This window comes from Stenella coeruleoalba (genome assembly GCF_951394435.1).
Source record: "Stenella coeruleoalba genome assembly, chromosome: 2".
NCBI lineage: Eukaryota > Metazoa > Chordata > Mammalia > Artiodactyla > Delphinidae > Stenella > Stenella coeruleoalba.
Window position 1 is genome coordinate 57,041,715 of NC_137147.1, and position 16,230 is coordinate 57,057,944.

The following is a 16,230-nucleotide window of genomic DNA, read 5'->3' on the forward strand; positions in this document are numbered from 1 at the left end:
GAAATAAAACATCTTAGAAGCAATTCTAGGGATTCCCTGGTGGCGCAGTGGTTGAGAGTCCCCGGGTTCGTGGCCCGGTCCGCGAAGATCCTACATGCCGCGGAGCGTTTGGGCCCGTGAGCCATGGCCGCTGAGCCTGTGCGTCCGGAGCCTGTGCTCCGCAACGGGAAAGGCCACAACAGTGAGAGGCCCGCGTACCGCAAAAAAAACAAAAAAACCTGGAAATCACTTCACATAAATGAGTTTTTTAAATACATAAATATTCAGAAGGATTCAGATAAATACTATCACTAAAGCAAGCTTGCCTCATCACCAGCACTGCTAAACCTAATTTAAAAATTAAGTTAGAGACACTGATTGAATATGGAAATGCATTTGTGTTATTGGATAAAAGTGTCATATCATGTACTTAGCTATAGGAAAATGTTTACAAATTATTATACACATCCAGGATCATATGATAAATAAATTAATGCACCACTAGAGCATTTATTCCTTAATGTAAATGTCACATGGTAAATGAGAACAACTAATCATTCCTTTCCTCTAATTGCAAGAGTTCAGCAGTTAAATAAAACATAAATCCTGGTGACCTAAAAATTTTATTACTGCATTTGCAATTTCCTGCTAACAACTCAAGAAAATAACTTCAAGTGATGCTGTATTTCAACAAGATACAACCCAAGGTGAAGGGCATTTTTGGAAGGGGCAGAGGGTGGGTAGAGGTGGTTGTTGGCTTTGCTTTTTTTTTTAAGGAACTGAGTCCTTCCCTAAATTTAATAATGATAATTTAATATAATGGATTTTTCATGATAAACAGCAGATACTAAACTAATAACTGATTTAGTGAAGAAACCAAATGCATTATCCCAATTTGACTTTAATCTTAAAGTTTATTTACTAGATTTTGTTTGCAAAAGTCTTATACAAAAATAAATAAAATAAATGTAAAATAAGGCCCAATGAAGATTGTAGAGCTAATGAAGTATTTTTCCTTGCATAACTAATATTTTCTTACATGAGAGAACCAAAATAATCCAAAATAGTAACAAAAAATACTTCAATGTATAAATCCTTCACAAGATAAACTTTCTCTGCTAAGAGTTTCCTTGAAATTTCTTTGAATTTCAAAGTTCAGGAAACATTTTTTTTTTTCCTAAAGACAACTTTGAGTGGCACATCTTATCCCTTGGTGAAGTGAGAGAATTGTCCTTTTACTTCTTCCTGTCCTAGATCACGGTCTGTTCTGACAATATAAATGTCAGTCCTGCTCTGTTCCCTTGGACACAGGGAAAAATAAAATGCAACATTCTTGTTGCTCTTAGTGATTAGGGAAAAGTCAGCAGACAGATACTATGGTCACATAATCTTCATGTCAGTGTGTCATCTTGGTAATGATCTTTTTCAATTAAGAGAATATGAGTAAGTTCTTATTAATACAATGTTGAACTATATGTATCTACATACAGTGTTTCATTCTTTCCTCCTTCACTCCTTTCTTCTTTCCTGTCCCCCCATTCCTTCCCTCCCTTTCTCCTTCCCTCCCTCCTTCCATTACTTCCCTGCCTGCCTGTCTTCTGTGACTCTTGATTTACTTAAAACTTTTGTCTCTTAAAGTGGTTATAATAATCCCTACATCATAGCATCATTTTGATGTTATTTGTGTATTACACATATGCACATACTTGTGGATGTGAGGAGTGCAAGTGCCCAAATACTATAACTTGCCAAAAAAAAAAAAGAGGCTTTATATTTTATATAAAACAAAACCCTCTACATTTCAACCTATTTCTACCTGATTCTGCCCTCTTTCCACTTCTTTCTTCAGAGTACCAACAGAGTTTCATATCAGGTTGAGATATCAAGTTTTTAACATTAGTCCATACTGGCATTGGTGCTTTGTCTCCATCTGATCTCTGACCATTTTGTTCAGTGATGCACCAGTTTACTTAGACATTCTATATAGGCAGGTTCTCATCCTCCCCCTACTTTTCCTCCCTCCATCCTTTCACCTCTTCTTCCCCTCCACACACACTTCCCTTTCTCTCCTTTCATTCTTTTCTTTCCTCTACAACCTCACCTCTTGCAGGTGCAATCAGAAATGAGTTCATAATGAAAGCATAATACTGTACACATCCTCTGAACATAAAATTTTTTAAAGCACATTTTAACAGAATTTCAAAACATGTATATATTATACATGTACTCTCTTCAAATTCTGACTCATGTAGAAATCTGTAGAAACCAGATTATTTTTTAATACGCAGATGAGAAAGTACATGTCCCATATGCTTATTAATACTCATTATACAAGTAATACATGAGTACACGTCTTTTAAAATTAAATATAATCGATAGGAGTTAGGGATGGGGGAGGGAGGCAGCTGTGGGTACAAATGCATAGCAGGAGGTATTATGGTGATAGAACCGTTTTGTGTTTTGACTGTATTCATACATGCCTACATATGTGAAAAATTTAGAAAACTAAATATAAACACACACAAGTATATGTATACCTGGTAAAATCTGAAAAAGGTCAGTGGATTAGAGCAATGTCAATTTCTTGGTTGAGCTATTAGATTTTATATTACAGTTATGCAAGATGTATCACTGGGAGAAACTAGGTATAGGGTATGTAGGAATCTTTCTGTATTATTTCTCACAACTGCATGTGAATCTACATAATGGTACATCATGTGTCTTGGAATAACCCTTATGAAGCAACAGTATCAGGCTGCAATCTCAGCATTCATTAATAGACAAGGAATATCCAGAACACCAATTTAACAATTTCAGTAAATTATTCAGTCCTTATTAAACTACATCTTGAATACAGTGTCTCCAGGAAAACTACAAAAAAAACCCTTAAATCCGTTAGTCAATGAAAGTACAGCATTGTTGCTTGTGTTGGGTACCAGAGCACATCAGTGGCATTACTGTAAGGGACAAGAATTAGGTCTTGCACCACTAATGTGTATATGGTAATTTATCCAACTGCTGTGTGCCTTGCTGGGCTGAGGTTGAACAGAGTCTCTCTAGCTGCTCTTACCTGTATTAGCCAAAAAATAAAAGAAAATATGGATTTCTGGTGCTTGGGAAATATGAGGTGGTTTAAAAGAGTGGGAGGAAATTCTGCGTGTATCGATAGGAATCATTCTGTGTTTTTGTTGTGGTTGTTTCTTTGTTTTTAATTCATTACCTTAAGCTCTATTCAAAATGCTAAATAAACTATATTAAAAAATAAATCTACTTGAAATTTATAAATCCAAAGAAGTGAATTTATGGTCTAAGTAAATTCAACTCACACACAGGCATACTAGATATACAGTGTATTAGAAATACCTACATAGTATATATGCACAGTATATTAGAAATATCTACTTTATGCATATATGGATAAAGTAGATATTTCTAATATGCACACCCTCATGAGTATATATGAGAACACTGTATAAATAAAAACGTATGTAGACAGATTGAGCATGCTTTATAATGGTCACAATAAGAACATTATAGCATATATACTAGACGAAAGTCAATGAGTTGAATAGGAGGCTGTAAATCCTGGGCAACTGTTGAGCAATTTTAAATTAGATTCACAGTGGCTTAAAAGAAGATTTTGGAGCAATCTCAGAAGAACCAAGGACCACCTGGAGATTGGAAGTTGGAACCACTGCAAACATGCTAATAGGCAATATGGGTACAGAAAATATCTAGAAGCATGAGGAGTACTTCCTTTGAGCGGGTGGGTGGGAAGGACTTAAAGCCACATTTACAAATACAGGGAAGAACTAAGAGAATGGAGTGAGAGGTATCACACTTATGACGTACCCCTAATGGTACATCATGTGCCTTAGCTCTCCTATTGTCTTACAAGCTTTTTGAGGTCCAGAAACATCATATGGGTAACTGCATGCCCAGCAGCATCAAGCACACTCAGATACATAAAACAGATACTCAAGAAATACAAATTAAGAATTTTTCAACTGCAAATAAAGGAAAATCATATACTAAAAAACTCAGAGAAGTTACCTCTTGTGAAAGTTTCTAAGAGAAAAGATGACTCAAAAAGCGAAGAAAATCCTAAAAGTAAAATCCAAATGATGCAATTAGAAATGATGTGATGATAAAGAGGTAATTGGAAAGAAAGTTAAAGAAACCATGAAGACTGTACAGGAGGAATTCCACATAAGGTCAGATTATAAAGTAGCACGTATAAAAGACAGAAAGAAGGACACAGAACCAAAGATGAATATAAAATAGTGTTTGCAAAGCATTTTCAGATACATAATTTCATTAGAGAGTAACCCTGCTGTCCTTGGTCTTTTCTTGTTCAGCATTTTGACACTGACTTGCAAAAGTACATAAGAAATGGTGCTTATTAAATCTGTGAATCCAAGCACCAAGTCATAACCACTGGACAGCCAGGGAATTCCCCAAGATGACATTCTTGTGTGGGTTTTAAGGTTGGAGGGGATGGTCATGAGGATACTTCCAAGTATTACTGTCCTTACAGGACTGCCTCTAATAAGGCAGCCAGGTTTACGCTGGCCCTTCTTCAAAGGCAAACTGATTTTCCTGCACCCTCAGAGTGCAGCTCTGCTTGGAGAGAGGTCTCTTTCAAAGTGATGAGATAAATACATGTAGGTATCATCACTAAATTTATAAGGGGATATATACTTAAGACTGAATATAAATGAGAAATTTTACCTCATTCCTTAGGACTATCAAGAAGCAATATGTTTCTGCTCGAACACAGATGTGTATGGGGGAGGTACAGTTTTAATTATTTTTTCAATATGTTCTAGTCTGTGATTTTCACATTTGACCAAGGGAACTGTAACTTCCTTTATAACTCTAAAAATATGTGCATTTGAATTTTACTATTAATTCACTATTTTCTATGAACTCTGAACTCTTAAGTCTCTGAGCAAGAGCACAATTTGATTTTCTTCTTTAGTGACTGCATGCGTTAGCCTGATGGTCCTGCCTAGGTGTAACTGAGCTCAGAGCAAAATAAAAGCCAAGTTTAATATTTTATTTGTGTACTTTATTATTTTCAAAGCTTTTCTACACATTATTTAGGTTGGCCTTCAAAACAGTCTTAAAGAGGCAGGTAGCACTGTTATCTGATGTCATTTCCGAGGCCCAGATGTAAACAGTCATTTGCACTAGGCCATGCCACTATCTGTAGTAGAGAATCTCTGACTCCTTATAAGTGTCTTTCCATTCAACTCTGTTTTTCTGATTTATATAAAAAGTTACACAGGCACAAGAAACTTCAACCAAGTCGTGTCAAAGAAGAAGGGAAGGGGCTTCCTGGTGGCGCAGTGGTTGAGAGTCCGCCTGCCAATGCAGGGGACACGGGTTCGTGCCCCGGTCCGGGAAGATCCCACATGCCGCGGAGCGGCTGGGCCCGTGAGCCATGGCCGCTGAGCCTGCGTATCCAGAGCCTGTGCTCCGCAACGGGAGAGGCCACAATAGTGAGAGGCCCGCATACCGCAAAAGAAAAAAAAAAAGAAGAAGGGAATTGATAGCCCTAGAAAGGATGTGAGTAATAAGAAATAAACTGGAAATTTAATTCATAGGAGTCAAATTGGTAAATCACTTATGCACACTTTTTCTAATTTATTTTATAGCTAAGCTCAATATATGTTTAAATTTATCTCAACATATCAAAACTGGATAAGCTGAACAGAAAATATATTTTAATATGGAAATGAAAGTTAGAGACATAGTTTCAAAATGTGCATGTATTCATACTGATGTTGGCTTGAAGTTACCATTTTTGAGACTGTTTTATTAAAATATATGTTGGTTTCCCAACCTGCCACTTCTTAATTAATGTAATAATTTAGTGGTAGTGAACACTCAAAATTAGGATGAAAATTTTCTCATCTTATCAATAAGGTTCTCTTGACTTACAATCTTCAATAAGGTTTTCTTGACTCATAATCTTAATATCCTAGTTCTGTTGGCACTCATTCCTCACTACCTTTATTGTAATTCAATATTTCACTATCTCTCACCTGCATTAATACAACAGCCTCATAAATGGAATCCATGCTCCTGTCTTATCACAAGACAACATATCCTCCATATTTTCATTTCACCACCACCATAAAGATTATCTCTATAAAATGCAAATCAAATTGTGTGTCACATGTAAAATTCTAATATGGCATACAGTCCCATAAGCATCTGTCTCCCACCATTCTTCATGCCCTAAGCTGTATGCATATTAACCATATCCCTTTGAAGACAACTTTAAAATCTCTAATTATATTTACAAATCCTCAAACCAACTCGCCTTTTGGATATGTGAGGCCTCTGCATAGGATGCTTCTTCAACATGGAATATCCTTATTCCTCTTCTTTGCCTAGCTAACTTCTTATCTTCTAAATTTAGCTCATATAACTGAGACTAAGAGGGAAACAAATTAAGAATGTGTTACATGATCAAATTGACATAACTTATAATAATTTATAATAACTTATAACAATTTAAAAAATTATTCTGGCTAATGATGGCTAATGTGGAAGAAGATAAACCAGTTAGGAGATGTTTTCCTTAGTCCATGACATACATGAGATTTTTAGAATAGGATGGTGGCAGAGGCAAAATGGAACTTAGTACGGATCTGTCTGATGCCAAGCCTGTATAAGTATTGTGCTACGAAAAAACCAGCATTTGAAAATTATCACTTACAAGCTTTATGATTATGGGAAAAGTCATTTTACCTAAGCACCAATGATCTCATCTATTTTACATGAGAATTAAATGAGATCATGTAAGTGAAGTGTTTCCACAAAAGCCTGGAATACAGCTGGTAGTCATAGAGGGGGCTTACCTTTGAAAAGTATCAAATCTGGTAAGTTTGAGGCTAATTTTAAAAGTGGGTGAGCACTTCACATATTGGATACAAACTTATAGAAAAAATGGCTCCCTAAATTCATATTAAACTGAAAGCATGACGTTTTAAGAAAAAGGTTTAGATAATTTTAATCTTGAGCTAAAGGAAAATAGAATGACAAGACCTGCAGTCTGTGTGTGCTCAGATCTTAGTTCGTCACACTTTCTGTTGTTTTGTTCTTGGATAAGTTAATTAACTTCTTGCATTATCAAATATTTTTGATAAAAAGGAAGGCACTAGGCTATATAAAAACAATATTTCTTCTCATTTTTGAACTGAACATCTAGATAACAAATGCCCAGTTTGTGCAGGGTATCCTATTGGGTACTACTCATGTACAAATCAGTGGTGAACATTTTGTTCAATTAACATACAAAGATATAAATAGGAAATTACCAAACAATCAGAATGAAAGGCAACGTCAAATTCTCCGAAGAATTTGCCAAACAATATCATTTTGGGGGTTTATGTTAATGAAAAATATACTTTAAAAGATATTCATACACATATATTTATAATGGTAAATTGAGGAATAGGAAAGAACTAATGTTCAAAAACAGAAAAATGGTTAAGTGAAAAAGAGGTGACTAGAACAATATGTTCTAACCTTAAAAGTGAAAATTATATAGTATGTATTAACATAAAAAATTGGAATGTTAGCTTTAAAAAAATCACAAAATACTACCCATGTTATAACTAATCCTATACACCAAGTCCACACTCAAACTGTATTTCCTCCGATAAGACTTTCCTGACTCCTAAGTTTGGTTGGTCCATCATATTTTAGGCTCCCTATAATATAAACTTAATATTTATGATACTTTATGTCTATTTACCCATCTTCTTGCAAGATCCATGCACTATCCATCTACCGTACCGTTCTCAGAATTCATCAAAGTACTCCAGGCTTACAAGTCACTACAATGTTTGTAAATTTAACAAACTTTGCTAAAAGTAAGTTTGCATACAGCTAAGAGCTTGAAGGGAGTCATTGTGGTTAATATCTGCTGAAGTGGTAGTAAGCAATTAGGACTTTATTTTTCAACTATAGAGTTTAATTAGCATTTCATAACCTTTGTACAATAAAAGGTCAACATCAGCAGACAGTCACTTAAAAAAAGAGTCTATTGCTTTCTATGGATTTTTCTGTATACATAATAATGAATAGCACTGATGATTAAAAAGACAAGTGTAATGTTCAAATATCAGAGACAGAATTCGGGGCAAAAAGGACTATAGATTGGATTAGGAAGATTAATTCTCATGTTTTAAGACAATTTATAACTACTGCAATTTCAGCAATTAAAATTGTTAATATTCTTTCAGAAAACTGTCTCATTGAGAGAGTTATTTTTCACTTATTTACAATAAAATATTATCTTCTTAAAATTTTTCCATGATAATCATAGATGTTTAAAAATGTATTACTCTAAAATTATTGCTAAATATTTAGAAAAATGAACATTATACATGGAGAACTTATAACTATAGAATTTAAAACTGGGTTGTGGAAAAAATCCCTTTAATTAAAAAAAATCATCTCTTCCATAGAACTATTTATCAACAGATGTTCAAATATTATTTAACAAAGATAATAAATTATTGAAGTTACAAAAGTATTTTCATTCAAAATAATATTCTTTCTTGTACTTAATAGGTAACTCTTGCTGTTAAAAAAAATGAGGATAAGGGATACAGTTTTTGACAGTTTGATTGAATGATTAATTGCAAAAAGTTGGCTTACTATTGGAAACCTTCGTTCTAGATTTCTAACTGCAATTTGTATTCATTTTTAAAAGATGCCATATGTGAATAAACAGTTAATTCATGTACTGAACTGAAGGGGAGCTTTTAAGCTAAAATGGATGGGTCTTTAGAATTGCTGGTTAGTAAGTTCATTTTTCGAAAGGCCTCACAGAAACAACATACTTGATCAATTTTTGATGGAGTCATTAAAATTCAAGTTGCCATTTTTGTCAAAATGATAAAAATGTCTCTCATCTAAAATGCTCAGACATTCAACTGAGTTAGGAACATCAGAACCAAGAGACTCATAAAATATTTTGGCTTCAAGATAGAAGACAGCTATAAAATTTGGAAACTTTCCCAATCCTATGCAATAGATTTGATGGATTCTCTTAATGATGAAGAATTAAGAGAGACAGAAGTCTAGAAAAGACTACATTTCTTAGATGCAAAGGAAATCTGAGAGTTAACTAAAGGACTTAAAAACATTTATAAGGATCATACAATATCTTTCACTCTTATTAAAAGATAGATAGGGATATGGGTTTCCATTTATTTTTATAGTTGAACTTTTGCGGGTGACCTTTTGAAAAGGATAAACAGAGGTGTGTTTTTCCTTCTCTGAGAGTCTTGGAGTTCATTAAGATGACCTATATGAGGCTCAGATACTGTTAGACATTTTTGGTGAGTGATTCTATTTAGTCTTTTATTTTACTCTGGATTATAGATTTTTTTAGTTGTTAGTCTGAAATCTCAGAGAGGTAGTTACAGCCATTTTATTTGTGTTTTCTTCAAAAAGAAGCAACAGCAACTAATTCTGTCTGCATGTACTTTTAGTGACTGCTGACCCTGCATGTTTATCCAATAAATGTGACTAATGACAGATTTCCCAAAATGAGGTACAGCCCTTTAGATTCTGTAAAAGCCACACACAGAGGAATGACACTGCCAATATCACCACCAGAACCTTCCCATTAAGTGAAGACTGAACTGAAAATAAGGATAGGCCTATGTTACTGCAGTGCCATGAAAACAAAGCAGATGCTTTGCCTGAAATGAAAAAATAAAAGCTCCTTAGGGATGTTCCAATAAAATTTTTGTGTGATTAAACCTAGAAGAAATTCCTAAAGAAGAACTTAAGGAGAAACAAAAGTGATTTTCTTGGGAAACAGATCATGACAAAATTGCAGAAAAGGCCAAAATGAATTTAGATGGTTTTCTTCCAATAGACTTGTCATCCTCTCAATAAACCCTAAATTCTACAAGGAACTTTTTCCAAAACATTCTGGAAAAAAAGGTCTGAGGGTCTCTTAACACAGAGATGTTGAAAGAAAAAGCTTGTTTTGGTACTTCAGAAAAAGCATTTAATAATCACCCCCTGGGTAAAGATGTAAAGAGGGTGAATTTTTCTCTTTAATCTTTGTCTTTCGGCCACCTTTCCCTTTTCAGTATCCATTCCTTAAATCACAAGACAGTAAATATCTCCATACTATCCAGGAATCTGAAATTCAATCCCAACTGCAAGTGGCCTTTCTGGAGTGAGAGAGAATAACTGCATTTGAGATCATTCGGCCACAATCCCAATATATGCATAATTAAACAGTTAAACTATAATGTATGCTTTATACATTTGAGCCTTATGTAAGAAGAAAAGGTAAAAAACAGAATAATTTGACAAAGGAGAAGATGGTGGGCCAAAATCTAAAGGGCCTATGAAAGATAAGTGACTGATTCCTGTGATGGCTATTAAAAGTCAAAAGTGTAGGAAAAAGGAATGAAACTTCTTTTGGTTGTGAAGAGGGTATGACCAAGTAGAGTACACTACTGCTCATATATAATTACACGAGCACTTCAGGCTTTAGTTCCAACATCATAATGCCCTTATGGAAATTCATGCATTATAGACATTCTTCTAGTTATTATTACTAGAATGTTCCTGAAAGGATGCATGTGTGTTACTTGTTCTAATGCACAATAGCAAGAGTCACACTTCACATTGTATATTTGTTATTTAACAAAGATTGAGCTCTACCAAACTATGGCATAGAAAAGGGAAATTTTTATTGACAGAAATCGTGGCAGAAAAATGAAGGCATTATATAGGAAAGAGATGCAATGGTGAAAGTTCCAGGGATTCCTTTGAATAATCATACTTATAAAATGGCATAACTGGGGGAACAGATATTGAAAACAATGACTGAGAGAAGCAAAGACTTACTTTTGAGTTTCCAAAAGGGACACTCTTATAGCCAATAGCAAGTCAAGCTATTTAAGTAATGTGGTGCCTTTTTATCTAATTAATGTATTATGATTACCAGTCATACTTGATACCATAGGCTTGGGTTTCTAAGAGTAAGCATTTTTTTAATAACTAGGTAAAAGCACTATCAAATAAATAACTTAGGAGAAATTTCAACCAACTACATCATAATTTTCTGTTTAGAAAATAAAAGGTTAACATTTTGAACAGTAAGTTTTTCCAACACGTTTTTTTCAGCCTAACATAAGAGAAAATAAGAATATATAAAATTGGGTATTTAAGAGTAAACTGATTATTCCAGAGAAGAAAAGACTGTGTCTTCAGTATACAGGGACCTAGATGTGTCCTATGAAGTAGATTTACGTTTCCTGGCATAGCTTAAAAGACTTTAAAAAGTAAAAATCTGGTTCAGTGGAGACCAAGAAATAGTATTTGGCCAAACTCTCTGAAATAATTAAATGTGGCAATTCACAGTAACCGAGGCAAATATTTACCAGCTCCTGACAAACAGATGGGTTGAGGGTAAGAAAGGTATAAATTTTAAAGATGTTCTGCTCCCAAAAGCATGGCGTAGCAAGTGGGGAATAAAGGATGACTTCTAGGTTTTAGTTTTGAGATAACTGACTAGTCTCCATGTGTCAGACAATGAAAAATATCTGGTAAGGGTTAAAAGAGACAGGAAGATATCTTACTCTGCCAGACCTAATTACCACATTATATGTAAGAATGAAGCTTGTGAATCAAGATGCAGTCAAATGTCAACTGTCTCCAAACAACAGATGAAGCCATGCAAGCAAATGGGAGTTCAGAAAACAGGTGTTAAAACACTGGGTTCCAAAATCAGATAGCCCTGGCTTCTTATGCTGACCATACCCTTTAACAGCAGTATTACTAGGGAATAATCTTTAAGCCTCCAATTTTCATCCCTAAAATGTGAATAGTAATTCGAGGCATCTTGTTAATGTGGTCATAAAACTTAGGTGAAAGAATGACTGCAAGGCTCTGTACCTGACATATATGTGCTCATTAAAATATCATAACTACTGCTGACTTCATTACTAATACTAAACTACTATCTGCTATGAAGTGAGAAAGGGAAAGGACAAAGCCCCAAGGCAATATATCTCAGGGGTGTTCCACATCAATGAGGTCAATAAAAGTAACAATTCAGGACTGTTGAAAAAAGAATAATCTGACAAGATGCAGGAAAAAATAGGGAAATTTGGTGCTAGAAAATCTACAGGGCCTTTGAAAGGTAGCAACTGATAACTGAGATGTGAAATAAAAAGTTCAAAGGGTAGGAAAAATGAATTAAGCTTTTATTATGGCTATGGAGAAAGAGTGAATTAAGAACTGATATGATGATCATATGGTGGATAACAAGATTATGTGAACAGATGAAAATAATTATCACAGCAATAAATTCCTGAGTTTCATTTATTGCATGTTATATATTAATGATAATATATTCCTGAAAATATGCTTATGATTTTAAGTGTCTCAACCATGTTTACTTGGATTATGTCCATTCTCAGCAATAGAAAGAACAAATTTATAATGTCCTATAAGAAGCAATTATGTGTAGTTATTATATTACAGAAAGATAAAATAAAAAATCGGCCATATTGCCACTTAAAACATGTTGTAATTTAATATGTCCTTGTGCTTTTAATTAGTATAAGTCAATTCATGTGAGCTTATGAATGTTATTTTTTTAAATAACTTTATTTATTTATTTATTTATTTATTTTTGGCTGTGTTGGGTCTTCGTTGCTGTTCACGAGCTTTCTCTAATTGTGACGAGAAGGGGCTACTCTTCGTTGCGGTCTGTGGGCTTCTCATTGCCGTAGCTTCTCTTGTGGAGCACGGGCTCTAGGCGCATGGGCTTCAGTTGTAGTTGTGGCACATGGGCTCATAGTTGTGGTTCGCAGGCTCTAGAGCGTAGGCTCAGTAGTTGTGGCACACGGGCTTAGTTGCTCCGCGGCAATGTGGGACCTTCCCTGACCAGGGCTCAAACTTGTGTCCCCTGCATTGGCAGACGGATTCTTAACCACTGCACCACCAGGGAAGTCCCATGAATGTTATTTTTAAAGCCCTAATGGAAATTATTTCAGGCTTCTGTGTAGCATATTAGAACAAATCTTAGCTAAAGGTTTCAGCTAACCGATAGTGAACTATAAATGTCTTAATCTGTTTCAAGGGTTTTTAGTTTGTAATTTGGTGGCCTCAAAAGAAAAATGTTACAAACATAAAAGGCTACTTCAGTCTTACTATATGTGACATATTAGGTATGGCTTTCAATGTTTTGAAATCATCTGAATAAGATACTTTTTTAAAAAATATATTTTCTTTTAACAGAAGTTGTCATTAGATTTTCTTATTATATTGTGGTAAGAACACTTAACATGAGATCTGCCCTCTGAATAGAAATTTAGATGTATAATACAGCAGCAGCATCGATAGCACAATGTTGTAGAGCAGATCTCTAAACTTAAGCATCTTGCCTCACTGATATTTTATACCTCATTTCCCATTCCCTCCAGCCCCTCACAACCACCATTCTATTCTATGCTTCAATGAGTTTGACTATTTTACATACTTCATACAAGAGAAATCATACAGTATTTGTTCTTCTATGACTGGCTTATTTCACATAGCATAATTTCCTCAAGCAGAATTTTACTGAAAACTTTTAGCAAAGGTTTTTTTCTACTTTTGGGGTTTTGGGGAGGGATTTGCTTTGTTTGGTTTATCTTTTGCCTTCTCTTTCAATATTAAGCATATATATTGAGATATATACTGATATACCTTTAAATGTATTCTATATATTCTCTTCCAATATTTTATATATACATAATACATAATAAAATCTTAAAGGACAAAAAGAGTAAAAGGATTTAAACAAGAAACAAAAAGGTATGATTAGAGAGACTATGAGAGAATATGTTAAGTTGAATTACAGGTAAACTGAAGGTTATAAGATTACTGAATTAAGCGGTGCCATGATTAGAACAGTAGGTGAGGAATAAAGGTTGTGTGTGGGTGACTTGAAATAATAGCTCATAATAATAGGATAATTTCAACAGAAATTTCTTAAAATATGCATATGTATAAGAGATATAAAAACACCACACACTATGACTGTAAAAGGATGTTACCGTCTTGGGGTATTTTTGTATTTTTAAGAATCATATACAGGAATATCTCATTTTATTGCACTTCACTTATTGCACTTCACTTTATTGTACTTCACAGATAGTGCATTTTTTTAACAAATTGAAGGTTTGTGGTAACCCTGCATCGAGCAGGTCTGTTGGCACCATTTTCCAACATCATTTACTTACTTCATGTCTTTGTATCACATTTTGATAATTCTTGCAATATTTCAAGTTTTTTCACAATTATTATGTTAGTTATAATGATCTGTGATCTTTGATGTTACTATTGCAATTGTTTAGGGTGCCACAAACTGCACCCATAAAAGATAGCGAACTTAACCGATAAATGTGTGAGTGTTCTGACTGCTCCACTGAACTGCCATTTCCCTGTCTCTCTCCCTCTCCTCCGGCCTTCCTATTCCCTGAGACACAACAATATTGAAATTAGGCCAATTAATAACCCTACAATGTCTTCAAAAACACAAAGTGTTCAAGTGAAAGAAAAAGTATCACATCTCTCACTTTAAGTCAAAAGATAGAAATGATTAAGCTTAGTGAGGAAGGCTTGTGGAAAGCCAAGATAGGCTGAAAGCTGGGACTCTTGCGCCCAACAGTTAGTCAAGTTGTGAATGCAACAGAAAAGTTCTTGAAGGAAATTAAAAGTACTAATCCGGTGAACCCACAGATGATCAGATGGTGAAACAGCCTTATTGCTGATACAGAGAAAGGTTTAGTGGTCTGAATAGAAGATCACACCAGCCACAATATTCCCTTAAGTCAATGCCTAATCCAGAACAAGGCCCTCGCCCTCTCTTCAATTTTCTAAAGGCTGAGAGAGGTGAGGAAGCTGCAGAAGAAAAGCTTAAAGCTAACAGAGTTGGTTCATGAGGTTTAAGGAAAGAAGAGTCTCCAAAACATCAAAGTGCAAAGTGAAGCAGCAAGTGCTGATGTAGAATCTGTAGCAAGTTATCCAGAAGATCTAGCTAAGATCACTAATGAAGGTGACTGCGCTAAACAACAGATTTTTAACTTAGACAAGAGAGCATTGTATTGCAAGAAGATGCCATTTAGGACTCTCACAGCTAGAGAGGAGAAATCAACACCTGGCTTCAAAGCTTAAAGGACAGGCTGACTCTCTTGTTAGGGGCTAATGCAGATGGGGACTTGATGTTGAAGCCAATGCTCATTTACCATTCCAAAAATCCTATGGCCCTTAAGAATTATGCTAAATCTACTCTGCCTGTGCTCTGTAAATGCAACAACAAAGCCTGGAAGACAGCACATCTGTTTACAACATGGTTTACTGAATATTTTAATCCCACTGTTGAGACCTATTACTCAGAAAAAAAGATTTTTTAAAAATATTACTGCTCATTGACAATGTACCTGGTCTCCCAAGAGCTCTGATGGAGATGTACAAGGATATTAATGTTGTTTTCATGCCCAATAATGTTGTTTCCATGCCCACTAACACAACATCCGTTCTGCAGCCATGGATCAAGAATAATTTCGACCTTCATGTCTTATCATTTAAGAAATACATTTTGTAAGGCTATGGCTGCCATGATAGTGGTTCCTCTGATGAATCTGGGCAAAATAAGTTGAAAATCTTCTGGAAAGGATTTACCATTCTAGATGCCACTAAGGACATTTACGATTCAATGGAAGAGGTCAAATATCAACATTCACGGGAGTCTAGAAGAGAGTGATTCCAATCCTCATGGATGAGTTTGAGGGGTTCAAGACTTCAGTGGAGGAAGTAACTGCAGATGTGGTGGAAAGAGCAAAAGCATAAGAATTAGAAGTGGAGCCTGAAGATGTGACTGAATTGTTGCAATCTCATGGTAAAATTTTAATGGATGAGGAGTTGCTTCTGATGGTTGAGCAAAGAAAGTGGTTTATTGAGATGGAATCTACTCCTGGTGAAGATGCTGTGAAGCCTGTTGAAATGACAATAAAACATTTAGAATATTACATAAACTTAGTTGATAGAGCAGCACTAGTGTTTGAGAGGACTGATGCCAATTTTGAAAAAAAATTCTTCTATGGTAGGTAAAATGTTATCAAACAGCATTGCACACTACGGAGAAATCGTTTGTCAATCCATGTGGCAAACTGTATTGCTGTCTTATTTTAAGAAATTGCCACAGCT

General features: G+C 34.9%; 1 protein-coding gene across 5 annotated transcripts in view; it reads right to left on the reverse strand.

Moving 5' to 3' along the window:
* Nucleotides 1-16,230, reverse strand: part of LRFN5 (leucine rich repeat and fibronectin type III domain containing 5) — a gene marked incomplete at its 3' end in the record, with an annotated part of 254,541 nt that overhangs the window by 138,576 nt on the left and 99,735 nt on the right. Inside the window, exon 1 of one of the 5 annotated variants that reach the window (XM_079914200.1) lies at nucleotides 15,706-15,727. The exons of the other annotated variants lie outside the window; for them this stretch is intronic. Of the gene's footprint in view, nucleotides 1-15,705; nucleotides 15,728-16,230 lie in introns of those variants that run through there. 5 annotated transcript variants of the gene reach the window in all.